We start from the raw sequence: 13,710 nt of genomic DNA on the forward strand, positions 1-13,710 counted from the left end.
GCCACAGCGGGGAGGAGCTTCTAGAACCCAGGTCTCTGCCCCTAAGGCATACCCTGTACTCTCACAGAATAAGGAGGAAACTTTCAATTCACACTCCTACCTTTCCCCCTTTTCTGGGCTGCAAAAGCCTGGCCCTCCAATCTTGGCCTCTGCTCCCTCCTCCTGAGGCAGGTACTGCTGGCCCTGAGGGTATAAAAGACCCCCAAGTAACCTATGCACATTTGGGCTGGGTGCTCACCGACTCTGGGTGCTGTTGCAGAGGCAGGGGATTGGCTGATTCTGGACAGACACCAACCAGCTCAGCCATGCCACGCCACCACGAGAGGCCTCCCAGACATTTCAGCAAGCAACACCTTGGCAGAGCTCAGCCCCAAGCTCAAGTATCTACCTCTGGGGCAGCCTGCCTGGCACCCTGCCAGAGGAGGATTGGGAGCAGGTCTGTACCACTGTGGCATAACTGTCATAGTTCCAGTTGGTATGGCCACAGCCTCACAATGTCTTGCAAAAAGCCAACCTTATGCCCCAGGCCTTCCCACCAAGCACTACTAGCCTGCCTAGGATTTTGAAAGATGTTATGGATTGAACTGTGTCCCTCAAAATATGTGTTGCAAGTCCTAACTCCTATACCTGTGGCTAAAATTTCATTTGAGAATGGGCTTTCTTTGTTATGTGAATGAGGCAGTATTAGTGTAGGACTTGTCTTGAGTTAATCTCTTTTGAGATATAAAACAGCACATTAAGCAAGCATAGAAGTACATGTTACAGGCCACAAGGTCTTCCAAGGAACCTAGGAATAGAAGCTAAAAAGAGTCAAGGACCTTTCCCCAGAGCAGAAAGAGGGAGAAAGCCTTCCCCTAGAGCCAGTCCTCCGAATTCGGACTTCTAGCCTCCTGAAATGGGAGAAAATACATTTTTGTTTGTTAAAGTCACTCACTCATGGTATTTCTGCTATAGCAGCACTAGATAACTAAGACAAACAGAGACACACCAGCATGGATTTGGAGGGATACTGCATTGTCTCAGTTACCTACTGCTGCTATAACAGAAATACCACAAGTGGAGGGCTTTAACAAAGAGAATTCTCACAGTAAAGTTGGCTAACAGTCCAAATTCAGGGTGTCACCTTCAGGGGAAGGCTTTCTCTCTCTGTCAGCATTCTCATCAATCTTCCCCCTGACTAGGAGCTTCTCAGTGTGGGGACCCCGGGTCTAAAGGACATGCTCTGCTCCGGGCACTGCTTTCTTTGTGGTATGAGGTCCCTGCTGCTCTCTGCCTCCTTCTCTCTTTTATATCTCAAGAGATTCCCTCAAGACACAATCCAATATTGTAGGCTGTGTCCTGCCTCACTAACACAACTGCTACCCATTGTCCCTCATTAACATCATAGAGGCAGGATTTACAACACATACGAAAATCACACAATATCAGGAATCATGGCCCAGCCAAATGATACACACATTTTGGGGGGAGACATAATTCAATCCATGATGAACAGCCATGCAGCCTACAACCCAAACCAGCAGGTACAGTATCACAGTGGTGACATGGCTCCCTGGAACATCAAACTCCTGAAGTCACCACAGAGAAGTCGACAGGGAAGCCCAAACAGGTCATGAAACAGACAAGCCAAAGCCAACCCCACAACACAGCCTAATCTAGCTCATAGTGGGTTCTCTCCTCTTGAACCCCACCCCCTCGCCACCCCCTCCCTGATGACCATTGTCTTCTGGCATCATTTGGACAACCCACAAAAGTCCCCCTTCCTCACTTGGGGTTAGTAAACATATCAGGGCCATGGCTGGGCATCTCAAATGCAAGACTCCCCAATGCCCTTCCCCCCATTTTAGATAGAGACAGCACCTATGGATCCCCTACCACTCCAGGCCACCAGCTAGTCCTGCAGCTGTGGCCATGGGGTGAGGCTGGCCTCCTGGACCCTCTCTGCTTCTGTGCATGTAGCCAGCCTGCCCTGGCTCCAGACCCAGTTCTTGTCACAGAATGTCAAGCTGTGGTAGATGACTACGACTATGGTGCTCACAGTGGCACCACCCATGGCAGCACAACCTGCTTCACTCAAGCCCCAGTGCCTCCCAGACCCTGAAACATGAGGCAGAGGGAGGGAAGTTGGAGGATGCGCTTCTGTGAATCTGGCCACCTGGAGGGAGGGGATGTTGTGCTTGGGGTAGGGACAACCATATGAGCTCAAGGTTGTTCAAAAGGGCAGTGTAGGGCCTGGCCTGGGACTAGGCAAAGATAGAGGCAGGTACAGAGCTGGTGTCAGGTGTGTACACATTTAACCCCTTATCCTCTGCCTGCCTGACTGTAGGGCCTTCATCTTCACTCCCTCACCAGGCAGAAAGTGAGCCATGAGCTGTGAACGATTTGGGAAAGCCTCCCCCAGACTGCAAGGGGGGAGTTGAGAGCCCTAGCTGCTCGCTCAGGCTACTGGGGCAATTCCTGAAGACCAAGGACTCTGATCCATTATCCTGGTGATTGTGTCTCCATGCTTTCCTAGGGAGCCTCCATTAAGCCCCCATTCTCTTTCGCTGGGGATACCCTTCCCCTACACCACTGGCTGCTCAGCGTCCGAAGGCACCTGGCCCAGCCCTCTAAGGCACTCTGTTGTCCTCCAGCCCCTACAAGGGCAGGCAATATTGTCTAGGTCTCTGTCACTGTGGGTGGTGGAGTAGTAGTAGTTACCACAGTGCCATGGCCCCTGCTCATAATTGCCTGGCTTCTGCTGGCCATGTTAGCAGCTAGGCCTGGTCACCTCATGCTGTCCTCCCAAAGGTTCTAGTGGTTGGAAGTGTGATCCTCTCTCCATAACAAGGCTCAAGACACACAGACACATGTCTGTCAACAGCAAACACCCTTACCCACTGCCCACCTAGGAGGTACCTGTGCAGAAGAGGACTCTGACTGTCCACCTCTGGCTGAGCTTAGGGGTGCTCAGATCCCCAGGACCCCCAGCCACAGCTTCCCCAGTGCCACCCAAAAGAGTTCAGAGAAACCACACACAGCTTCCCTCAGCTGGGCAGTATCAGGCCACTCTTCCCCTGGACTGCACTGGCTCCTAGCTTGACCTCACAGACTCTCTTGCCCTTTCCTAAGGGCAGGAACAGGCCCAGGGCCTCTGAGGCTGTGAGGCTGCCCACTGCCTGGTGGTGGCGAGCATGAGCTCCTGTGCAAGGAAGGTTGACGTCTTGCAACCTGGGCCTCAAACAACCCTATCCCACTCACCACCTCCCACCCTGAACTGCTGGGCCCCTGCCCACTTAGCCCATTGAAGGCCCTGAGGCCCAACACAGAGAGCTCAGAGCTATTAGTTCCCCCAGGCTCTGCCCTGCCCTGCACAGCACCCCCAAAAGAACCAAAGCCTACAGCCTGGTCCAGAGGCCACAGAAGGGTAGGATGGAGGCCTGTGCAAGCCTGTTCCACACCCAGGCCGCCACTCCAGAAGGGGTAAAGAAGGCTATCTGGACAGAGATGGGTGGTGGTAACCCCACGCTCTGGGTTTCCCCCCTTTCAAGCCCCAGTGACTCTTACCAGAGTGCCCCCAAGCACTACTTCACTAGTGATTTAGGAAATAATATTGGAGTCATTATTCCCTGTCTTTGAGCGTAGAGAATGTGACCCAGCTGGAGCTGGTCTCACGAGGACACGTCACGTGTGCCCTGAGATAAAGACAATAATAGATAGAACACTCTTGGGAAATATCTTTTAGAGTAACCTTCATGTCAACCAGAACACAAAAGGCTTTCCATTCTTATCATTTTCTATTAGCATTTAGTGAATAGAAATTTGTTGGACCAATGAAGACCCTCCTGACTGTCTCTTACTGAAACCTGTACCAGTGATCATTAAAAAAGACAATTCAAAATGTAGGATTTGGTTTTGTCCGTTTGGAATGTTAATATACACTGATGACTCTGTAACCTTCATTGGAATCCTGCAAACATGGCTCTAGCAACATGCTTGTCAGTTTCCCATTTTTGCCTTTCTGACTACATGCCAAATAAAATTTTATTTTTGCTTTACTAAACTCTGTGATTTTTTTCCTCTACAACACTGACCTCAAGACACCCCAGCCTGCACCTCTCCTTCTTCCCCTCTGATACATTCTCTTCCTTCCCCCAAGTGGGAAGCCCCAGAAAACCATGCCAGATGGGGGCACAGAGGCTGGATGCTCAAGATTTGGTATGAGGTTGTAATGCTGTGATACTCGGATGGTTACTACCACTGTGGCTGACTTCCCAGGAAATACCAGCCACGTCACCTACAGGTGCACTCAGCGGAAGAACCCATTTCTACCTACCTTCTACCCCTTCGGGGTGGGGCCTTTCTCCAGGTCCCATCTCCTCCACCCAACACCTAGTAGGTAGACAGTTATGCCAGTACAGAGGAGTAGCTCAGGCAGCTTGTGGGGGGGAGGGTCTCAGCTAAAGATGCTCCTTTGCCACCCCTAACCCATTGCCGTACCCACCCCCCACCGTGTCTCTTTCCTTGGCTCCTGAGCCCCCAAGAACCCTGGATCTTCACTCTGGACAAGTGAACATTTTGTACAAAACCCTCTCAGGTGTGATTACTTCCATAGTGGCTCACACCAGAGCCAGAAGCCCCTTGGGGGCCCCCTCATGTGTTAGCCAACACAGCCAGGACTAGGGGTGGCAGAGCCCTTTGGAACAGCACTGCAGAGGCTCAGGGTACCCCGTGACAGTGAAAAGGACCACCAGGCCTCCTTGACCTGGGCTTTAATCACGAGGCTGTGATCCAAATGGCTACATCATTGCAGACCCCCATGCCCCCATTGCACCCCATACAAGCAGGGGCAGATCCTGACCTGTGCACTGACTTTGGAGAATTGGAATTCTGGAGAAAAGTCCAGGGCTGAGGGACACCCACCCCACCCTGTCAAGGCCAGGAATAGCCAATGTTGGCAGACCCAGCAGAATTTTTGCAGGTCCATGATGCAGTGGGTGTAGATGGAGCCACAGTGACACACATCTCAAACAGAACTCATTCAGTGGCCTCCAGGACTAGAGAGGCTCAGAGCCAAGTCCACAGACTGCCTCAAGCCCACACCCATGCAGCCTCTGCCTGGGGCCCTTCTCCAAAGGCAGTAAAAGGTACAGAAGGATTTTGTGGTGCTCTGTGACAAGGTGGGTATGGTGGTAGCTACCACTGTGTGAAAGGTCAAATGAAAAACTGGATTCCAGCAGAAAGTGGATGGACAGCTGCCAGCAGGGGCAGGGGTCAGGGAGAAAGGCCAGTGGTGGAACACTAAGGCCTGCCACGTTCTACACTAACCCCAGGATAACAGCCTAGACTCCGCACGGGCTTTACTTCTTCATGAGGACTAGAAAGCGTGAGCTGGGGAAGAACTTCTGAGGAGTGAATTTGGGGTACCCACTGTGTGACCAGAGCTCACTAAGGGTCATAGACTCCGTTCAGGAAGGCTGACAGGAACAACACCCTGAAGGTGAGGTTCAGCTCATATGTGGACTTCCAACAGTACATACCCACGCTGGGTCAGAGCCAGAGAGGTAAAATTATGCCAGAAAGACTCAAATGGAGGCATCCCTGGGGAGCCCAGGCAGGTGGTAGATCCTCCTACCCCCTAAGCAGGGAAAGAGACCTTCAACACTTCTGCCTATTTGTCCTTCGACCTACCTGCAGCTAAGCCAAGGCTTTTGTTCTCAGAGCCAGGGGAGACATCATCCTGGCAGCCAGGTCTCTATGGAGTCCCAGTCCTTCCTGTACCCCTCCATGGCCTTCAAAGTACCTGTTTTGGCTTTCTGGATACTATACCAGTCAGTCAGGGTCCAGGCTCCTCTTGGTATATCAAGAGGACAGTGGAGCAGCAGGAGCTCATCTGGCTGGGTGGGACAGGGCTCAGCCCATTCCCCATGCTACTCCCATGTGTGCTCAACAACCTGTTTCTCCCATATCATCACTGTGGTCCCAGTGTGTCTTCTACAGCATGAGTCGGTGCCCCACACAAGAAGGGTACACAGGGCATCACTCCCCAGCTGCCTTTCCTAGGTCCAGATGGGCAAGCTCAACAAAGGGCATAGGAGTCTGAGGACCTGATGCTCTGGGCTCCAGGTCAGCCCTGGCCTTGGCCACTGCACGGTTATGTCGGCAACCAGCCTCCTAGCCCTCCTTGGGAGGCATTAGCTCAGCCAGACCTGTGGTGCCCCTTGGGCAGAGAGGCAGCCCCACCTTCTGGCTCCAGGCCCCTCACCTTCCACACACAGGAAGCAGATAAGCTCTAGGCCAGCAAGGCCTCACAAATCAGCTTTAAGACATCAATTTTCCCTTCCTGTTCTTCATTTCCGGCCTCTCAGTCAGAAACCTCAGCTTCCTTTGGCCTCACACCTTCTCCTCCATTTACACACAGTATATAAAAAATGCTGCTTTTACTTCAAGATAGAATTACCCTGAATATTTCTCTGTAACTTGTGCCATCCCCCTGACAACCAGTCAACAAATATATTACTTCATTCACTCCCAAAGCCACAACAATTTCATTCATTCAGTAAATATTCTAGCACCCCTAGTGCATATCAAGCCCTGAGAGTCCAGAACAAAAGCACCCTGACCCCTGGGGTTTGCAACCAGGTACAGATGACCATCACAGCAGTGCAAACATAGCATGCCTGCAATGTGAGACCAGGAACGAAGCTCAGGGTGTCTTGGGAGTGGATCATCAGCACATAAAATACAGCCTAACACATTTAAAAGAATAAAAATCATTAAAGTATATTCTGGACCACAACAGAATTAAACTAGAAATCGATAACAAAAAGATGCCAGGAAAATATCAAAATATTTGGAAATTAAACAACACACTTCTCAGTAACACATGGGTCAGAAGAGAAGTCTGAAGAGAAATTTAAAAATACCTTGAACTAAATGGAAATGAAAAGACAACTTTTCGAAATGTTGGGATGCAGTAAAAGAGTGCTTAAAGAGACATTTATAGCATTGAATGCATATGTTAGAAAAGAAGAAAGAAATAAAATCAATATTCTAACCTTCCATTTTAGAAAACCAAAAAATGAATAACAAATTAATTCTGACACAAGCAAAAAAAAGAAAACAAATAAAAATAGAGCAGAAATCAATGAAATTGAGAACAAAGTTAATAGAAGAGAATCAATGAAACCAAAAACAGATTCTTTGAAGAGATCAGTTAAACTGATAAATCTCTACCCAGGCTAACCATGAAAAGAGTAGAGAAGATATAAATAACTAACACCAAAAATGAAAAAGAAGTCATCGCTATTGATCCCATGGACATTAAAGGATAATAAAGGAATTTGATGAACAACTCTATGCCCACAAACTTGATAACTTAGATGAAATATAACAATTCCTTGAAAGACAGAGGGTTCCGCAGGGGCCACTGCCCCATCCCCAGACCCTGGGCACCCAGGGCATGAGTGATATCCCAGGATTGATTCCGAAGCTAGAGCCTTCAGCAGACCCAAACTCAAGAGGGATATAATACCCTAATGGTTTACGGTCCACTCAGCCAAGAGGGACACAGAGCACACGATGGAAATAGCTTCAGACCCCAAGGCCCTCCTGGAGCAGGAGCACCAATGGTACAAAGGCACTAGCAGGTAAACCACCTCACATGCTCAGGACACCACCCAGCCATTTGACCACCATGGGGCTCTTCCTTGGCCACAGTGGAGCCCTCGGCACTCACCCAGGCCACATGCAACAGCCCTGGAGAATACCTGTCTCTTGGCCCCCAGAGGGCTCGTCAGAGACATCACTCCTCACCTGAGCTCCATACCAAAACCTCTGGAACTCTCGGAATCCCCAGTGCAAAGGGAGAATGAGGCTATGCTAGGCAGGAGGATTATGTGAGGGCATGTGTCACTGTGAGGATATGGCAGTTGGGGTTATAGCTATTACCACAGTGACACAGCACTCACCCAAAATTCCCAGCCAAAGCTCGTGGTGCAGCACCCTGCCCTGCAGTCTGGTAGTACCCATCAACTCCCACAAGACAAAAGGCATCTGACCCACCACTCAGCCATGAATGCCAGAATTTGGAGACAATGGGACAAGGATGTCCTACTGATAACTATAGAAAAGGAGACCCAGCTCCTGGGGAATCAGCCACAGTTGGAGGCCTACTGACCAGCTGTCTGAAGCATCTAGTGCTGCTATAACAGAAATACCACAAGTAGGTGGCTCTAAGGAACAGAAACTTATTCTCTCACAGTCTAGTAAGCTAGAAGTCTGAATTCAGGGCGCCACCTATAGGGGAAGGCTTTCTCTCTCTGTGGGTTCTGGAGGAAGGTCCTTGTCATCCATTCTCCTGTGGTCTAGGAAATTTGCAGCACAGGGAACCCTGGTCCAAAGGATGAGCTCTGCTCTTGGCACTACTTTCTTGGTTGCATGAGGGTCCCCTGTCTCTCTGCTTGCTTTTCTCTTTTATACCTCAAAAGAGATTGACTTAAAATATAACCTAAACTTCTAGATTGAGTCCTGCCTCATTACATAACTGCCTCTAATCTGGTCTCATTAGCATCATAGAGGTAGGATTTACCACACATAGGAAAATCATATCAAATGACAAAAACGAAGACAATCACACAGCCCTGGGAACCATGGCCTAGCCAAGTTGACACATTTTGAGGAGACACAATTCAATTCGAAATACCAGATCTGCGGAAGGGAGGTGGAACCTAGGCATGTATTCACCAGGGTACTTCGATTCTTCCAAATGTGTGCCCAGAGAACACCAAGAGAGTTGAAATGTGGGCTCCTTACTGTGATCACAGGGGTGAACCCAGCCTGGTAGACATGGAGGGAGAGGGAGAGGGGACATGCTCCATCCATTAACACTCTTCCCCATGTTTGAAAACTTTCCCCAGTCACAGATACTGCATTTATAATGGGATATGTAGTGAAAGAGTATAAGTGTATTTTTTGAAAACTTCCCCTTGGCAGTGCAGGAACTGCTCCAAGTCCTGAGCTGTGACTCCTGTCCCTCCCTCCTATCCCTTTTGGGAGCTCAGGGTCCAACCCTGACTCCCTAAGAGAGAAGCCAGCAAAAGAGCAAAGAGTCCTCTGAGCAGGGACACCAAGGCACGAGTGAGAGGTGGACGCAAGCGCAACCTCTCAGGCCATTGGAGTCAAGGCCATACTGAGAGGACCTAGAGGGCAAGGCCAGAGGCCACCGCTGATCCACAGCCACAGCTGGGAGGAGCTCCGAGGGCCCAGGTCTCTGCCCCTGAGTCACACCTTGTGCTCTCACAGAATATGGAGCACACTTCTGATTCACAGTCCTAGCTGTCCGCCTCCCCTGGGCTGGAGAACTCCTGATCTCCCCCTTTGGCTTCTGCATCTCTTTCAGCCTCCCTGGGGCAGGTACTGCTGACCACAATGATATAAAAGGCCTCCAAGTAACCCATGCACGGTGAGGATGGGCACTTACTCTATATGTTACTGCAGTGGTGCATGGGTCCTGAGCTCCAAGATGGACAGACACCCACCAGGTCAGGTATAGCTTCACAACCCTGAGAGGTTCCCTAGGTTCTTCAGCAAATAACCTCTCAGGCAGGGAGCACAGACAGGATCTCAAATCTCTATCTCTGTCACTTCTCTTTGTCTCTTTCTCTATATCTATCTAGATCTCTCTCACTCTCTGTCTCTGTCTCTATCTCTATCTCATTCTGTCTCTGTCTCACTATCTCTCTATCTCTCTGTCTTTATCTCACTGTCTCACCTCTGTCTCTGCCTCTCTCGGTTGGTCTCTGTCTCACTGTCTCTCTGTCTCTGTCTCTCTCTGTCTCACCTCTCTCTATCTCTCTGTCTCAACTGTCTCTATGTCTGTTACTGTCTCTCTCTGTCTCTCCTCTCCTTTTCATAGTCCATCCCAGTGAGGTTTCCTCAAGGAAAGGTGCCACAGTCATGGCCAACAGTATGTCCGCCTCTCATGGCTGTATCCTCACAGAGTGCCCCCACTGTCTTCACCGCGGCTCTTTGTTAAGTGCCCAGACCATCTGCACCATGTACCACCTCCACTGGGAGCATTCTGGATGCCTTAACTCACTTCAGTGGCAGCACAGCACTTGTACAGGGGAGGACTTAGCTGACATGGGATGCAATCGTTGGCCTCAAATAGTGAAAATTCAGATGGCACAGACTCCTTCAGGCTCAGATGGGTAGCTTTTCAGACTTTCACAAAAGTGTTCATCCCACTTTGTGAAAACATTTCAGGACTCTGTAAAACAAGAGAAATTTCCTTTCATGAACCATGTCCTTGATACCAAAATCCAACAGTCTCCAAAAGAGAAATGAGGGCTAATTTCCATAGGAATAAAGAACCAAAAGTCATAAGTGAAATACTAAAAATCATATTCCGTCCAGTTCATGGATCGAGGATTAAACCAGGAATTGGGAACTATTTAACGTTCACTCCAACACTTAGAGAAATGAGAAGCTCACGGTAGGCTCAATAGAAACGGAAGGTGTACTGGAAGAAACTGAAGTCCCAGCAGGAGCACTGGTGCCATGAGGGAGAACAATGACATTGAACCAGCTCTCCAGACAGAAGACGGAGGCTCCAAAGAGAGACCCAAAAAGCCACCCAGTCAGACAAAGCTTCACTCCAAAACCTAAATCATGAAACTAGATAACACACTTAGAGGTTTTGTACACTTTAAAGGCATCAAAATTTAAAAACAAATAATAAACTTAAAATGTTCAGCAAATATGTAGATGTTTTATAACACTAGTGTGCAAAGAACTCATAGATGCTAAGAAGAAAAATAGCAAAACTCTTAAATGAAATGGACAAAAGATATAACAGACAAATTGCAAAAGAAACACAAATGACTAGGAAATATTAGGAAAAGACAGAAAACGTTTTATGAATAGACATTCTTCAGACAATTATTTGTGATCACAAAAAAGTTAGAAGCAAACTATTGACTAAAGAACTCATGGTGCAGCCATTAGCAGGAATGTCCTGCAAGCTTTTCCAGTTTACAAACTATGCTTGGCAGGAGCAGAGCTCCTGGAAGAACGCTGTTTGGTAAAAGGGCTCAAAAGAACCCCACACCATGTGATGACAGGAGTGTAAATAGAACAGATGAATCAGGGAAAGGTAATTCAGAGAATGAATTCATTTTTACTTTCACTTTTTGGTTTAATTTTCAAAACATTTTACAGTCTGCCAGTGGCTCTACTACAACAGATTAGAAAGTTTTCCCAGAGAAATTACAGATGTGCCCTGGGCCTCACTCTCCCTAGGTCCCCAGACACCTTCCAGGTGAGGGAACCTCTAGTTCCAGCCCCTCTTCAGTCTGCAGGCAGGCGGTGCTCCACAGCTGCCCACCAAGAGGGATCCTCAAGGTAGCCTCCCCAATTCCACACTCTTCAGACCAGCAGCACCACTGGGGACCACCCCCACCTCCAAACCTGGCCCATGCATGCAACATTCACAGAGAGCAACACTGAAGCCCTGGCTCTGCACCAGCCTCCGGTGGCCTCTATCCTGGCGTGTGTCCCCAGCATGCACAGAACTCATCGCCTGCACCCTAGGAGACTGGGAACACTTGGGGTCCATTCCACGCTTCTCACACCTCCCTCCCCAAACGGAAGTACTGCCCAAACCCTCCCCCATCCCAGGCCAGCCCAGCTCCAGGCAAGACACAGGGTCTGGTCCCAGCCCTCTGTCCACCAGAGAGAAGGTTCCCCAGGGGCCAGCCACTGCCCCATCCTGAGGCCCTGGGTTCCCAGGACATGTGTCACTGGAACAGTATTGCAGTGGGGGTTACTGCTACTACTACAGTGACACAGCTGTTGCACAAAAGTCCCACCTCAAGCTTGAGCTGCAGTACCCTAGGATCTGGCCCAGTGGTGACCATCAACTCCCACAGGGCACAGGTCATGTGACCTGCCACCCACCCACAGGTGCTGGAGTTTGGAGAAAATGGAACAAGGTGTCCCACTGATGACAATACAAAAGGAGACCCAGCTCCTGGAGCAGCAGGGGCAGTTGGGGGTTTGCTGGCCAGCTGTCTTAAGTATCTAGTGCTACTGGAATAGAAGTGCCACAAGAGGGTGGCTTTAACAAACAGAAGCTTATTCTCTCACAGTCTAGTAGGCTAAAAGTCTGAATTCAGGGCACCAGCTCCAGGGGCAGGCTTTCTCTCTCTGTGGGCTCTGGAGAAAGGTCCTTGTCATCCATTTTCCAATCGCCTATGAGCTTCTCAGTGCAGGGACCCCGAGTCCAAAGGATGTGCTATACTCCTGGCACTACATTCTGGGTGGCCCGAGGTCCCCCTGTCTCTCTGCTTGCTTCTCCCTTTCATATTTCAAAAAAGATTGACTCAAGATAAAACCTAATCTTGTAGATTGAGCCCTGCCTCATTAACATTACTGCCTCTAATCCTGCCTCATTAGCATCATAGAGGTAGGGTTTAGAACACAAAGGAAAATCACATCACGTACAAAATGGTGGACAATCACACAATACTAGGAACCATGGCCTAGGGAAGTTGGCACACAGTTTTGAAGAACGCAGTTCAATCCATCACAACAGCTCTGCACAAGGGCAGTGGAACCCAGGCTGGTACTCACCATGGTGTTTTGATCCTTCTGAGTGTGTGCAAGAGAACACCAATATGGCCATAAGTCAGGACCCTTCCTGTGATCAAATGGATGAGCCCAGCCTGGTAGTCATGGGGGGAGAAGGAGAGGAGACACGCCCAGTTCATTTACACTCTTCCGTATATTTTAAGATTTTCACCAGTCTCAGAGACTGCATTTATAACAGGACTTTTAGTGAACAAATGTAAGAGTATTTTTTAAATTTACACCTTAGCAGTTCTGGAACTTCTCCAGGTCCTAAGTTGTGACTTCTGTCCTCCCCACCTGCCCCACTGTGGAGCTCAGAGTCTCTGAGCATCATCCACCCCTCACTCCCTGAGGGAGAAGCCAGCAAAGAGCAAAGAGTCCTCTGAGCAGGAACAGCAAGGCACAAGTCAAAGGTAGAAGCAGACGCCCCTTGTGAGGGATTGGCATGGAAGGTAGCCTGGATGAATGAAGGGGGCAGGGCTGGGTGGCTGCTGACCCACAAGCACAGTTTGGAGGTGCTCCTAGCACCCAGGTCTCTACCCCTGAGTTACACACACTGCACTCTTACAGAATAAGGAACAAACTCCTGATTCGCAGTCCTAGGTGTCCCTTCCCCTGGGCTGGAGAGCCCCTGACCTCTCATCTTGGCCTCTGCTTCTCCCTAAGGCCTTCCTAGGGCAGGTACTGCTGACCCCGAGGATATAAAAGGACCCCAAGTAACCCATGCACAGTAGGAATGTGCTCTTATCCACCCTAGGTGCCTCTGCAGTGGTTGGGGGGATGAGTTCCATGATGGACAGACAGCCACCAGTTCCAGTACAGGCTGGCATCACCACCTCACCCTGAGAGGCCCCCCAGATGTTTCAGGAAGCAACACCTCAGGCGTGAAGCCCAGCCCCAAGTGAAAGTCTCTACCTCTGCGGCTGCCTTCCTGCCACCTTGCCAGAGGGAGTTTGAGGGCAGACATACATCACTGTGGTATTACTCTGGTTATGCTTGTAGTTATTCTGGCCACAGTCTCACAATGCCTTACAAAAACCCATCCCTATACCCCAGCCCCTCTCACCAGGAACTGCAGATGTGAGCAGGATTTTGAAAGGT

General features: G+C 49.6%; 1 protein-coding gene and 1 gene segment (V, D, J or C); one reads left to right on the top strand and one right to left on the bottom strand.

Moving 5' to 3' along the window:
* Window positions 1-13,710, top strand: part of LOC104846689 (immunoglobulin heavy constant gamma 1-like) — an 868,336-nt gene that overhangs the window by 395,771 nt on the left and 458,855 nt on the right.
* Window positions 1-13,710, bottom strand: part of LOC111752811 (uncharacterized) — a 355,617-nt gene that overhangs the window by 40,154 nt on the left and 301,753 nt on the right. Inside the window, exon 12 of one of the 5 annotated variants that reach the window (XR_010318810.1) lies at window positions 12,613-12,704. The exons of the other annotated variants lie outside the window; for them this stretch is intronic. The gene's annotated coding sequence lies outside the window, so the exon portion shown is untranslated. The remainder of the gene's footprint in view (window positions 1-12,612; window positions 12,705-13,710) is intronic. 5 annotated transcript variants of the gene reach the window in all.

Source organism: Loxodonta africana, chromosome 21 (assembly GCF_030014295.1).
Source record: "Loxodonta africana isolate mLoxAfr1 chromosome 21, mLoxAfr1.hap2, whole genome shotgun sequence".
NCBI lineage: Eukaryota > Metazoa > Chordata > Mammalia > Proboscidea > Elephantidae > Loxodonta > Loxodonta africana.